This window comes from Hevea brasiliensis, chromosome 6 (assembly GCF_030052815.1).
Source record: "Hevea brasiliensis isolate MT/VB/25A 57/8 chromosome 6, ASM3005281v1, whole genome shotgun sequence".
NCBI lineage: Eukaryota > Viridiplantae > Streptophyta > Magnoliopsida > Malpighiales > Euphorbiaceae > Hevea > Hevea brasiliensis.
Window position 1 is genome coordinate 16,151,586 of NC_079498.1, and position 14,030 is coordinate 16,165,615.

A 14,030-nucleotide genomic window follows, 5' to 3' on the forward strand; every position below is an offset into this window, starting at 1 on the left:
GGCAGTCACCGATGTTAAAAGGGAAATTAGCAGTCTTCTCGCCCGAAATTGGTTCACCGATTACATCGGTAGAGAGACCCAAGATTGGTATGATTGATATTTTTTATCTTGATCAGTAAATTAGTCCGGTTCTCTCACTGTCATCAGATGTGGTTATCATGTTTTTCCGATCATCGGGGTCATAAATTTTCAGTCGGGGAGCTTGTCGCAAGGTGTTTTGCGGTCGCCTGAACGAACCCTCACCGAAGTGGGAAAGAGTGAGGAGTCGCCACTTTAATTTTGAGGGAAACTAAAGAAAACCATTTGTGAAAATAGATTGAAATGAAACTACTTCAAGACAGAGATTCTAGGTTCGGGGTCCGTAAACGGGCGGGGAAGGTGTTAGGCACCCCACCTCGTCCCTCAATAAGGGCAAGTAGATTTAACTTCGCGTTCTTCATAAATTAGTTAGGAGGGCTCGGATGGAAATGTTAATCCTTTTGTCAAAAGGAAATTTTAATTTTTCACTAAATTCGGATCACCCAGATACATAAGTAAATGAGACAACCTTAGTGAGTTACTGTTGTATGTTAATTTTATTTGAAAGGAATATTTTATTAAAATTTAATTTAAGAATCGGATAAGAACTCTTCTCCGACCTCTTTAATATTTATTAAAATTTTGAGTTGAGACCGGATAAGAACTCTCCCCAGATCTCTATTAAATATTTATTAAAATTCTGAGTTGAGACCGGATAAGAACTCTCCTCTGATCTCTATTTAATATTTATTAAAATTTTGAGTTGAGACTGGATAAGAACTCTCTTCCGATCTCTATTAAATATTTATTAAAATTTTGATTTGAGACCGGATAAGAACTCTCCTCCGATACTCGTTAGATTAAAATTGAATTGAGACCGGATAAGAACTCTCCTCCGATCTCTATTAAGTATTTATTAAAATTTTGAATTGAGACCGGATAAGAACTCTCCTCCGATCTCTTCAAAATTTGATCACAGATATATATCTTAAGAGCCTAAGTTTAAGAGTTCTAGTATTTAAAAATGCCAAGGGTCGTAATAAGGCTTCCTTTAACTTATTGGTACTTTGTGACTAAATAAGGGATGCCGGACTGAATTTTACCGACCTCTCATGTGGTCGCCTTACCGATTCCTCTGTTCCATTTTACTCATCTGAGATTTGATCTTTATTCCGTCTTATGGTGTTATGCCGGCCTATCTTCTACGTCAGCCTAGTGATTCAATTTAGCTATTTCCCCTGACGTGTTGTTTAGACCCTCTTTTTTCCAAAGAGACCCCTAAAATACAGTTACCTATTTTTATCCTAACCACTTATATATTATTCAGGACTAGATGACTTGCGTTCCAAAATAATAAAGATCAACAAAAATATGATTTGGCCGACACAGAAGCCAACTGAAGCACGACCTACCTTTGCATTTTCAAGTGTGATATGACCTTAAAGAAAATAACATGCATGAAAAAGAAAAAAAAGAAATACGTAAAACAAGAACTAAATAAAATGGCAATATGAACACTGACCTGTAAGAAGTCGAATCTAGTGAGCTAACTACAGAATCACAGAACGTAATAAAATCGCAAATTGGTAGCCAGAAGACTAAGGTCCGCCTTGGAACAAAGAGTACTTCACTAAATGCAATCGAGTCAGAATTATACCCGAGTTTAAATGAGATTGAACATGGACGACGGAAATAAAAATACAGATAACCAGGAACTGAAAAATGGGAATGCTACTGGATAATGAACGAGCTGAAAATGAAAAGTTCCAGTGTTCAAAATCTTTTAAGAAAACACTTCAGGAAACTGGTTCCAAAAGCTCTTCTTATGAAAGCAGAGTAACAATCTGAATTAAATTTCAGAGTTCTTCCACTATAGTAACAACCTTCTTTCTCTTTTTTTTCGTCCCTTTGAACAGTTTTCAGGTAGGTATTTATAGGAATCGGGTGCTCCCCATGAAGGGTCAGGATTTATTTTGAGGGAGATGGAGGGTCTGGATTTTGAAGGACATGATCGGATGCTTGAGAATTAAAGAGAACCAAAATGAACGGCTGAGATTATTCTTCAGAATATTCGTCCTTTTCTTCTTTCAATCCGACGGTCTCAAATCCTCTTGTCCGGAGCGATCGGAGGGCTAAGAGCGAAAGACGCTGGTCTTGTCGTCTTCTCTCTTGATCCAAGGGTTCTGGGTTCGTCCTTGCAAGTGAGATCAACGGTGGAGATTGGGATGTACAGGACTGTCATGACATACCCTGGCACCTGTCAGCATTACGGGCGATTCTTAGGCGTGCGGTGGAGATCTCGTCTGCAACGCTTTAACTACCTCGGCTCTGATTCTGACGACGGTTATTTGGGATTTGTCCTATTCTTTTTGCCTTCCGATCCATCCCCCTTTTCGATCTTCCTGACACGCTCCTATTCCGATCTCTCATGCTGATCTCCCATCTTCCGATCTCTATTATTCCGATCCCTTAATCAGCCCTGGTCTGGTCAAAGCATTAATTCCTCTCGATTCCCGGCGTCAACCGTTTTACGCTTAGCAATAAATGCCCGTTTTCCCCTATATATACCACAGCGAAAGAGACTTTCCTTCATCCGATTTTCCTCTCTTCCTTCTTACTTTCGATTCTATTTGCTCGTGATCGTTCGGCCATGATTGTGGTTTTTGATCCCTTTCCGATAGACTTCTTTGTTCCTCGACTGAAAATTTACGATCCTGGTGATCGCAAAACCTTGTCTGATGATGGTGAGAGAACTGGACCAATTAACCGATCTGGATCGCGGATCTCGATCGTGTCGATCCCGAATCGTTCCACCGGCATAATCGGCGAACCGATTTTGGCCGAGCAAATTGCTGATGTTCCGCCGACCCTTGGCGGTTGCTCTTCCGAGTTTATTCGGCTTCTCACCACATTGGGTGTTTCGACAGCGGGTTAAGCTCCGGTCGGCGACACCCTTTGGATCAGTCACAATGTTGACTATTGACACAGGCCTCTTTAGATAGGATGTTCCGCTGATCTTTTAGAGATCGGCCTTTTGATGTAATCAGATCTCTAATGTATTCCGATCTTTAGATCGCCCAAATTATGTAATCTGACTTTTGGAAATGTATTCCGATCTCTTGAGATCGCCCCAATGATGTAATCCGATCTTTTGGAAATAAAGATTTTATTTTGTCAATTATTATCTTATTAATTATTTTTCGAGCTCTAATATGATTATCATATCTGATTCTTTACCTGAATGACACTTATCCGATCCGTAATTCGAAACACCTGGATCTGCCACTCTATAATTAACCGATCTCTTTATGGAATCTTGGGAATATGCGTGAGACGTGTCAGAACAGCTGGCGAGTCCCGCTAACCGATGCAGTGCCTGGAACCTCGTGAGCATTAAATGCTCGGACGAGTATAAATAGGGGTGGGGGGGTTAGCCATTTGCTCCTGTATGTCATTTTCAGTCTCTTGCTCACAACTTCAAAGTTCTCTCGTTTTCTCAAGTTCTTCCGACGCCGATCAGACTCCGGTAAGGGCCTTGATCTTCTTTTTAGTTTAAATTCTCTATTTCCTTTGAAAATGAGCGGCGCCGAAGGTCAGAGAGCGACGAGCCCTCCTTCCATTCAGTTCTCGTGGTCGTCTGATGAAGAAGAGGTGGTCGGGCCAAGCGCACAACCAGAACCTCCTAGGGTCTCCGTTCCAGCTCGGGGGCGGATCGCACCATCAAGGCATGCACCTTCTTCAGGGAGGGAGAATCTTCCTATGGACGAGCTACCATCGATCTTGCAAGAATCCGATCTGCAATCGTTTAGCCAGGAGTACAATATTCGTCCTGATTCGTACGAACTTATCCGGTGTCACGGCGATCACCGAGTCGATCACTTCTTTGAAGAGAATGACATGGTTATGGTATACGAGGAAACGATTAAAGGCGGTCTTGGTTCCCTCGGATGACTTCTTCAAGGAGGTCCTAAAATATCACCGAGTGTGCGTTGCTCAAGTTCACCTAACTCGTGGCGGATCTTAGTAGCCTTCCAAGGCTGTGCGAGCTAAGGGAATCGATCCACGGCTAAGGTGTTCGCCGAACTGCAGGCTAACTTCGCCGAAAGGACGATGAGCACTTTGGTTTTTGGTGAAGCCTCATTGTGGGCTCTTTACCGATCTGCCCTCTTCCCTTAAGAATTGGAAGAACCGCTTCTTCATTCTGAGGAGCAAAAATCCGATCTGCTTTGAGGACTTCCCCCGTAGCTGGTGGCACCAGGGGCCCTTGATTCCGAAGCGTATTACCCTGAGCAAGGAGGAAAGCTTAATAGTGATGAAACTGAAGAATCAGGCGGCCACTCAGAAGTTCTCCTGTTTAGATGCGGTGACTGCCGAGCTGCACCATTAGACCACACAGCTGATCACCGGCCAAGATCGCGAACTTCCGCTCTCTGACCTCAGCATTGGTATTTTCTACATCTCAGATCTCAGGACCTTAGCGATCTCACTGACCTCTTCTTTGTGCAGGTATGACGGGCGGTGAGGGTTCCAAGAAGCGGAAGAAAGAAAGAGAGATTTCCCGAAAGGTAAAAGAGATGAAGCGTTCGGCACTACTTCAAACACCCGGCCATGAACCTTGGGAGATACAAGGAGACTCTCCTCGACCTTTGGGACCGCCGATCACAGAAGCTGTTCGATCTCCTCCTCGACGAGAAGAGCCGCCTCCACCTCCCCCAGTTGCTCCAAGCATAGAAGGGGGTCATTCTCAACCTCCTGCGAGGCCCCCTTCTCGTGGCGCTCAAGTGCTGATCGCTTCCCTGGAGAACAACCGGACTGTTCGGGAGAACCCAGGTTTTGCCAAAGTCTTGGGGTCTTCCATCTGCTTTCGGGAGGATCGGGACCAACTGTCTCCGAACAATCTTGACGACATCCTGACCCGATCCATGAGTTTGAATATAGAGTGCCTGGTGAACCAGCACGTAGTCCAAGAAAAGGCTCACCGCCTGGGTAAGGAGGTCGAGAAGAAGAGTCAAGAAGTGGCATCCCTCCGATCCCAACTCTCATCCGCTCAGGATTACATATCTCAAATTGAGGGGAAGTACTATTAGGATAAGCTGGCCGAACAGACTCATGTTCTGGCTGGAAGGGATCATGCTCTTAGAGAAGTCCAAGCGCTCCGGGCCAACGAAGCTGCTCAGGTCGCTCACCTTACTGAGGAGCTTAAGGCAAAAGATGAAGAGATGGTGACAGGAATAGCCGGTGCTTATATGAACGCTCACCAGGATCTCTTGGCCGAGCTCGAGCGTTACCAGAGGAGGACTTCTCTTGGATGGCCGACTGGCTCCGAGGCGAGGAGGAAAGCGAAGAGGAGGCCGAGGTGAGAGAGAAAATGAGCAAAATGTAGATCAGTGGGGTGATCCCCACCAATGACTTGTACAAATGTTGGTATGAAATGAAATCGCTCTTTGTTCAATGATTGGATGTGATTGGAAAATCTCTGAATTGCCTAAGTATTTGATTGTCTGAGCATAGCAAAACAAGAACTAAATGCAATTATTAATCTAAGCATAAGAGATCGGAAAGCACAATAAGCATGAGATCGGTAGGGAAGAAATGCTGAACGGGACTTGATTAAAATTGGAAATTTGACTTGAACACTTAAGATCAGAATCCTCATTAAACCGGACCAAAACCTTAGCTCTTAAACTTTTGAAAGGGAGATCGGCAATAAAACTGGTAAGAAAAGATCTAGTGTCAGTTCATTTCGTTTGTCAACAGAGATCATGAATATACTTGATTGGTCCGGAGATTCGACAATGGGTTTGAGAGATCGGTGAGCGATTTAATAGGTAGTAAGGCTTTGGTGATGTGAGGACTTAGCATTGATTCAATTCTTTGTGAGGGGAGATCGAAAATGTGACTGTCTATCAAAGAGGGATCGGAAATGTGATTAGCTGTCAAAAGGAGACTTAGTACTGGGGGTCGGTTCCAAAGTTTTATTGATTTTGGGGATCGGCCAAAATATGGTGTCAATAGCTGCCCCTCTTTACATAATTTCTATTAAAAGGAAAATTTCCCGTGTAAGAATTATGTAAAGATTTAGACTCATCTTTTGGACGATTAGGTGTTCGAAGTTAGGAAGCTAAAGCACACTTAAGTTAGTGACCTAGAAATTGGCAACAGAAGTTGAACTAAAATCAACTTGAATCAAAGAACCAGAGGTTGATAGCAGGAAACGTAAATTGCAGGTAATTAAAATCAACTTAGATCAAGGAACCAGAGGTTGATAACAGGAAATTTAATTTGCTGGAAATTAAAATCAACTTAGATCAAGGAACCAGAGATTGATAGCAGGAAACGTAAATTGCAAGTAATTAAAATCAACTTAGATCAAGGAACAGGAAATTTAAATTGCAGGAAATTAAAATCAACTTAGATCAAGGAACCAGAGGTTGATAACAGGAAATTTAAATTGCAGGAAATTAAAATCAACTTAGATCAAGGAACAGGAAATTTAAATTGCAAGAAATTAAAATCAACTTAGATCAAGGAACCAGAGGTTGATAACAGGAAATTTAAATTGCAGGAAATTAAAATCAACTTAGATCAAGGAACCAGAGGTTGATAACAGGAAATTTAAATTGCAGGAAATTAAAATCAACTTAGATCAAGGAACCAGAGGTTGATAACAGGAAATTTAAATTGCAGGAAATTAAAATCAACTTAGATCAAGGAACCAGAGGTTGATAACAGGAAATTTAAATTGCAGGAAATTAAAATTGGCAGGAAATTTAAATTGCTGGAAATTAAAATCGACTTAGATTAAGGAACCAGAGATTGATAACAGGAAATTTAAATTGCAGGAAATTAAAATTAACTTAGATCAAGGAACCAGAGGTTGATAACAGGAAATTTGAATTACAGGAAATTAAAATTGGCAGGAAATTTAAATTGCTGGAAATTAAAATCGACTTAGATCAAGGAACCAGAGGTTGATAACAGGAAATTTAAATTGCAGGAAATTAAAATCAACTTAGATCAAGGAACCAGAGGTTGATAACAGGAAATTTAAATTGCACTTACAAAGCAAGCCTAATCCGGGCACGAGAAGTTCTTCCCCAATGAAGTGTACTTAACAGAATCCCGAAGACCAATGATGAATGGAGGACGAGTTAAAAGACTTAACCTATGACCCCATTTCTTCAAATGCCCCTTTTCTGTTTTTTCTTTCTCCCGAAAAGCGCCCTAGCGGGTTTTTACTTCCCCTTCGTCTATATGACTAGAAGCGCCCTTCCGGGTTTTCACCTCTATTTTTTTTTTTTTTTGGTCATTCCTTGCAAATCTCATAGTAAAGTACGTGAGGTTATCAATTGTCAAATCTTAATCTTATGGCAAAAATTTTAACTAATTAGATAGCGCATTAAATAACGAGATTGCAGAAAGATAAATATAAGGGAAAGATAGAAACATGGGGAACGAAGTGTGATTTTATTACCGTTTTAATAAAAACAAAGAAGAAGTTTCAAAGAAGAAGGGTACAAGGATAGCTCTCACATATTCCCTGTGGTTGATTTTGAAATCCCTTAACTACCATTATTTCAAGTTTTCTGAAGCCTCATGCCGTGACAGTTGCCTCTCCATTCTCGGTTTCATACCCCGTTCCTTATTTCTCTCTTTTGGTTCGTGGGATGCCCTTTCGGGTTTTCACCCCTAGGTTTTTTTTTTTTTCACGCGCTCTTTCAGGACGCGCTTTCGGGTTTTCATCCTTCACTCATTTTACAGAAAGCGCCCCTTCGGGTTTTCGCCTTCTTTCACATATTTTGCTAGGAGCGCCCTTTCGGGTTTTCACTCCTACTTTCCCCCCCCCCTTTTTTTTTTTTTTTTTTTTTTTAGGCATAGTATCTCTTGACGATGTCAGCATTCACAGGTCTCGGAAATTCTTTACCATCCATGTGGGTCAAGATCAAGGCTCCTCCAGAAAATGCCTTTTTAATCACATAGGGTCCCTCGTAGGTTGGTGACCATTTGCCCCGGGGATCGTTTTGATTTGGCAGCACTTTCTTCAGAACTAGGTCCCCGGGTTGGAATTCGCGTGGGCGAACGCTTTTATCAAATGCTCTAGCTACCCTCATCTGGTATAACTGCCCATGACATACTGCTGCTAACCTTTTCTCATCTAGCAAGTTTAACTGATCCAACCTTGACTGGATCCATTCTGACTCATCAATTCCTGATTCCTTCAGAATCCTTAGGGAAGGAATTTCAACTTCAATAGGTGATACCGCTTCCATCCCGAAAACCAGTGAGTATGGAGTTGCCCCGGTTGAGGTTCTTACAGCGGTCCGGTATGCATGAAGAGCGTAAGGAAGCATATCATGCCAATACCTATACGTGACCGTCATTTTCTAGATTATCCTCTTGAGGTTTTTGTTTGCAGCTTCCACCGCTCCATTCATCTGGGGACGGTATGGGGAGGAATTGAGGTGTCGGATTTTGTATTGATCACACAATTTCTGAATCCTTGGACCATTCAGATTCTTAGCGTTATCAGTGACGATTTCATCAGGGAGGCCATGCCGGCAGATGATATTGTTTCTGAGGAATTTGAGAAACGTGTTCTGCGTGATATGGGCATGTGACGTGGCTTCGACCCACTTAGAAAAATAGTCGATAGCTACTAGGATAAATCTGTGCCCATTGGATGCCTTAGGGTTGATGGGACCAATCACATCGATGCCCCACATTTCGAAAGGCCATGGTGAGGCGAGGTTGAACAATTTATGAGGCGGCACATTTATCGGATCTGCATAGATTTGACACTTATGGCATTTTCGGAAATACTCGATGCAATCCTTTTCCATTGTAGTCCAAAAGTATCCCCGTCGCATGATTTGCTTAGCCATCATGTGCCCATTGGCATGGGTTGCACAATTTCCCTCATGAGTCTCAAAAAGGACTTTCTTCGCCTCTTTTGCATCCACACATCTCAACAGTTCACCGTTGGACCCTCTCTTATATAGGGTTTCACCGCTGGGGAAGTATCCCAATGCTAATCTCTGAATCATCCTCTTTTCGTTTTTGCTTGCCCCCGAAGGGAATTCTCTAGTTTTGCAGTAGACCAGGATGTCATGATACCAAGGTTTACCGTCGGGTTCTTCCTCAATCATGAAGTAATAAGCTGGCTCATTCCTTGCCTTAATCTTCAATATCTGAGTCATCTGCCCTTCTTCGATTTGAGCCATAACGGCTAGAGTAGCTAAAGCATCAGCAAATTGATTCTTGTCTCTACTAAGGTGAGTGAAAGAGATTTCTTCGAATTTCTTAACCAGCTCCAGTAAGTACTTCTGATATCGGATCAGCTTCGGATCCTTAGTTTGCCATTCTCCCTTAACTTGATAAATAATCAGGGCTGAGTCTCCGTATACCTCCAACTTCCTGATTTTCATTTCGATGGCAGCCTGTAGACCCATCACACAAGCTTTGTATTCCGCGACGTTGTTGGTGCAGTCAAACCTCAACTTGACAGCTATCGGGAAGTGTTTTCCATCTGGGGATATCAATACAGCTCCAATTCCATTACCGGACAAATTGACAGCTCCGTCGAAATACATTTCTCATACATCGGTTGGCCCCTCTTCTTCGCAGTCTACTTCATTAATATGCTCATCAGGGAACTCAAAATCCAGAGCTTCATAATCCTGGATGGGATTTTTACGCTAGGAGTCGGCGATCACGCTACCTTTCACTGCCTTCCTGGTCATATAGACTATGTCATATTGGGAGAGTATGACCTGCCACTTGGCTATCTGACCTGGCACGAATGGGCTTTCGAATACATATTTGATAGGATCCATCCTGGAGATGAGCCATGTCTTGTGATTCAGCATGTAGTGCTTGAGGCGATTCGTTGTCCAGGCTAATGCGCAGCAAGTCTTTTCTAAGAAAGAGTACCTTGACTCACAATCATTGAATTTCTTACTCAGGTAATAAATGGCCCTCTCCTTTCGGCCAGTATCATCATGTTGTCCCAAAACACATCCCATCGAGTTCTGTTGGACTGCCATATACAGGATAAGAGGCCTCCTTGCCACGGGTGAAACCAATACTGGTGGGTTGGACAAGTGTTGCTTGATTTTCTCAAAAGCCTCTTGGCAAGCTGAATCCCATTGGTGGAATTTTTCTTCCGGAGTAGTCTGAAAATAGGCTCAGCTTTGGCAGTGAGATTAGAAATAAATCTTGAAATGTAGTTCAACTTTCCCGAGCTACGCACCTCCTTTTCTATTTTTGGGGATGGCATTTCTTGAATAGCTCGAACTTTGTCTGGATCTACTTCTATTCCTTTCTCGCTTACTATGAATCCCAACAACTTTCCAAATCTAGCTCCGAATATGCATTTGGCAGGATTCAGTTTTAGCTGGTATTTTCTGAGCCTTTCGAATACCCTCCTCATCACCTGTACGTGGCTCTCTTTTCCCCTGGATTTAATGATCATATCATCCACATACACTTCCACCTCTTTATGCATCATATCGTGGAATAATGTGACCATTGTGCGCTGGTAGGTAGCACCAGCATTCTTCAACCCGAAAGGCATGACCCGATAGCAAAATACTCCCCATTGAGTGATGAAAGCAGTTTTATCCTTGTCTTCCTCGTCCATTGGGATCTGATTATACCCTGATGCCCCATCAATACACGAACACCTGCCCAATCCCGCAGCATTGTCAACTAACACATCAATGTGAGGGAGAGGGAAATCGTCTTTCAAGCTTGCTTTATTAAGGTCCCTGTAGTCAACACACACCCTGACTCTCCCATCCTTCTTCATTACCAGGACGACGTTAGCCACCCATTGGGGATATTTGACCACTTCCAGGAACCCAGCGTCATACTGTTTCTTGACTTCATCCCGAACTTTGAGCAGTGTGTCGGGATTCATTCTTCTTAGTTTCTGCTTCACCGGAATCGTTCCTGGAATCAAGGGAATTTTGTGCGTCACTATCTGGGGATCCAAACCAACCATATCATCATAGCTCCAGGAAAATACGTCGAGGAATTCTTTAAGCAGACTGATCATATCTCCCAATTCTTCACTCTCCACTACCTTAAGTTCCATTTTTACTTCTTCTGTGCCTAAATTTATGGTGTGCGTTTCATCTCCACAAGGCACTAGGGAGGGTTCATCCTTTTCATTGCTTTCTTCTGTAAGGTCTTCCTCAGAATCACTTGAAGTAATGGTAATTATGGGGATTTCAAAATTAACCAGAGGAATTTCTGAGTCTATTGGATTATTAGGTGTTAATTGACGAATGGTCCTGAATGAATAAAAATAGAACGTATTATAAGGATGGAATTCAAAAGGAAAGAAAGAGAGGATTGGATTTAAAATGCGCTATTAATTCATTAACGTTTATGCCATAAGAAAAGGTCCATTTACAGTATTACACTTGTCACCATGGACAAAATGATTAAGTGTAGATAACCAAAGGTACTTTACTCGAAATTGAGTACAGGGATGTCCTCCGCCGTCCAGTTGTCCAGTTCTTGCCCCTCAGCTGTCGGTGAGACTAGAGCTTCATACAAGGAATCGAAATGGATGACACCAATGGATGGTTCATCGGGCAATTCTTCTACCTCTGCCAGATTTTCAATGACCGGTTTGATAAAGATCTCCGTGATTCTAGGGACTACCTTCCTTTTTCCCATTTCCTGGTCAAACCTTTGATCCCGGAGCATTTTCCTCATCCAGAAATGCCCATCCATAAGGGCATCTTCCTCATAACCCAAACCGCAGCGGCCTACCTTCTGGATAGCTGGTATGGGTTCAACGATTCCCTGCAATGTGGCGCCTAGGCCTTTGCCTTCTTCGTACCCACTCCTTGTCATTATCTTGGCTACTATAGCCATAGCCCCTCCATTTCTGGTTTTTTGTAACTCAAGGGCCTGGAAGGAGCTTTCTAATGACTCCTCAGTCGCTTCCACATAAGGGAGTGATTGTGGCTTGGTGACTAGCAAGGCCTCCTCTCCTTTCACTATGATGATTTTGCCGTCCATAATATATTTGATCTTTTGGTGCAAAGTTGAAGGGACAGCATTTGCTGAATGAATCCAAGGTCTTCCCAATAGCATAGTATATGCGGGCTCAATGTTCATCACCTGAAATGTGACGTTGAAAGTACATGCGCCGACTTGGATTGGCAGATCAATGTCTCCCAGCACTTCTCTCCTTGTACCGTCAAAGGCTCTTACTACCATAGCACTTTGACGTATATCAGATTGGTCAACCGGCAGCCTGGCCAAGGTGGTATTATGCAGTACATTGAGCGCTGATCCATTGTCAATAAGGACCTTGGCCACTATACAACCCTTGCATTTCACTGTTACATGCAGAGCTTTAGTGTGTCTTAAACCCGCAGGGTCTATCTCGTCCTCTGAAAAAGTGACAAAACTGGATGCCTGGATTTGTCCCACTATCTTCTCAAACTGCCCCGGAGTAATGTCGGGGTTTACAAAGGCTTGATCCAGGATTCTCTGCAAGGCTTGCCGGTGCACCTCTGAGCTCAAGATCGCTGATGTGATGAAATCCGTGCAGGCGTCTTCCTCAACTGTTCCACCACATCATACTCACTTTATTTCATTATTTGGAGCAGCAGCTCCTCCTCTTCCTTATGTCCAGTAGGTTCTACTTCCTCTGTCTTTTCAACCTCCTCTTCGGTGTTCTTCAGTGACTCTCCCATCTTTACTTTCCCTTTTCTCTTTTCTTTCTCTTCGTTCCCGTAACACCTCCCACTTCGAGTTATGAACTCAACTTCTTGCTCATGCGAGGAGGATTTTGTGGTAGTGACAGTTGAGGATTAACACAGGGAGTAGCTGCAGTGGTAGGTCGGTGTAAGTCATTTTAAAATGCTCATGAGGAGTAAAACATGGTTTTGGTGGTGGTGGAGGTGAGGCAAGATTAGGAGCTGATGTACTGCTTGACGCTCCTTGAGTGAAGACTTGGAAATTGTAGTTCCAAGGTATGGCGTGGGTGTTGGTAACAAGGAGCTGAGATGGAGCTCGGATAACCGTTACTGGCGGCGAGGTTACTGGAGCAATGGGGACAGAGTAGGTTAATTTGGGGGTAGAGGTATTTTGGCCAAACCTGGCGGTATTTACTTCATCCCCCACTTTCGATATCCTTTGGCATCTTAAAATTTTGAGGGCGACAAATTGTACCTCTTGACTAATCCATACAGTCTTGTAACTTATGATCACCTGTCCTTCCATGGTATGGACATCCCGTGCCTTTTCCTGATTCGGATACCTGAGGGCAAAGGTAACCTTCCCTCATTGCCATGGCAAAAATTTCCTCAAAGTGAGGAGCTAACTCATCCACCTCTGGTGCCCACCTCTCTTCATCCGGCTCCGTCATATTTACTCCATTACCCGCATTATGGTTGGGCAATGGGTTTGTGGTGACATTGGGGAGGGAACTATTTCCCTCAATCTTCAACCACCCATTTCTGATTAAAGCGTGCACTCTCCCTCTGAGTGCCCCGCAGTTATCAGTTGAATGCCCTTGTGCTCCTCCATGATATTCACAATGGGCAGTGGCATCATACCATCTGGGATATGGAGGCTGAATTGGATCTAGGGGAACTGGTACAATTTGGTTTATACCGACAAGGTATCGGTATATTTCACTGAGTGGGAGGGGAAGAGGTGGATCAGGGTTTCTTGGGGGTCTTGGGTTGTTTTGTGGTGGTCTTGGTTGAGCAGGAGGAGGAGGTGGTCTTGGTTGATAATTTGTAGGTGGGGGATATTGTGGGCGCGGGTGTGGATAATTAGAGAAAGGAGGTTGAATGTTTGCGACTGTTTGGCCATGAGGGCGAAGATATGGCCGATAATTGTTTTGAGGGAATGGGGAATAATTGTTTTGACGGGTGACAGAATGCACATCACCCTCCTTCTTCTTGCCAAAGCTGGCAGTCTTCTTCGCAGGGTTCTCGGCCAACTCCTGCAACCGTCCCATTCTTAGATTGGCCTCTATTCTT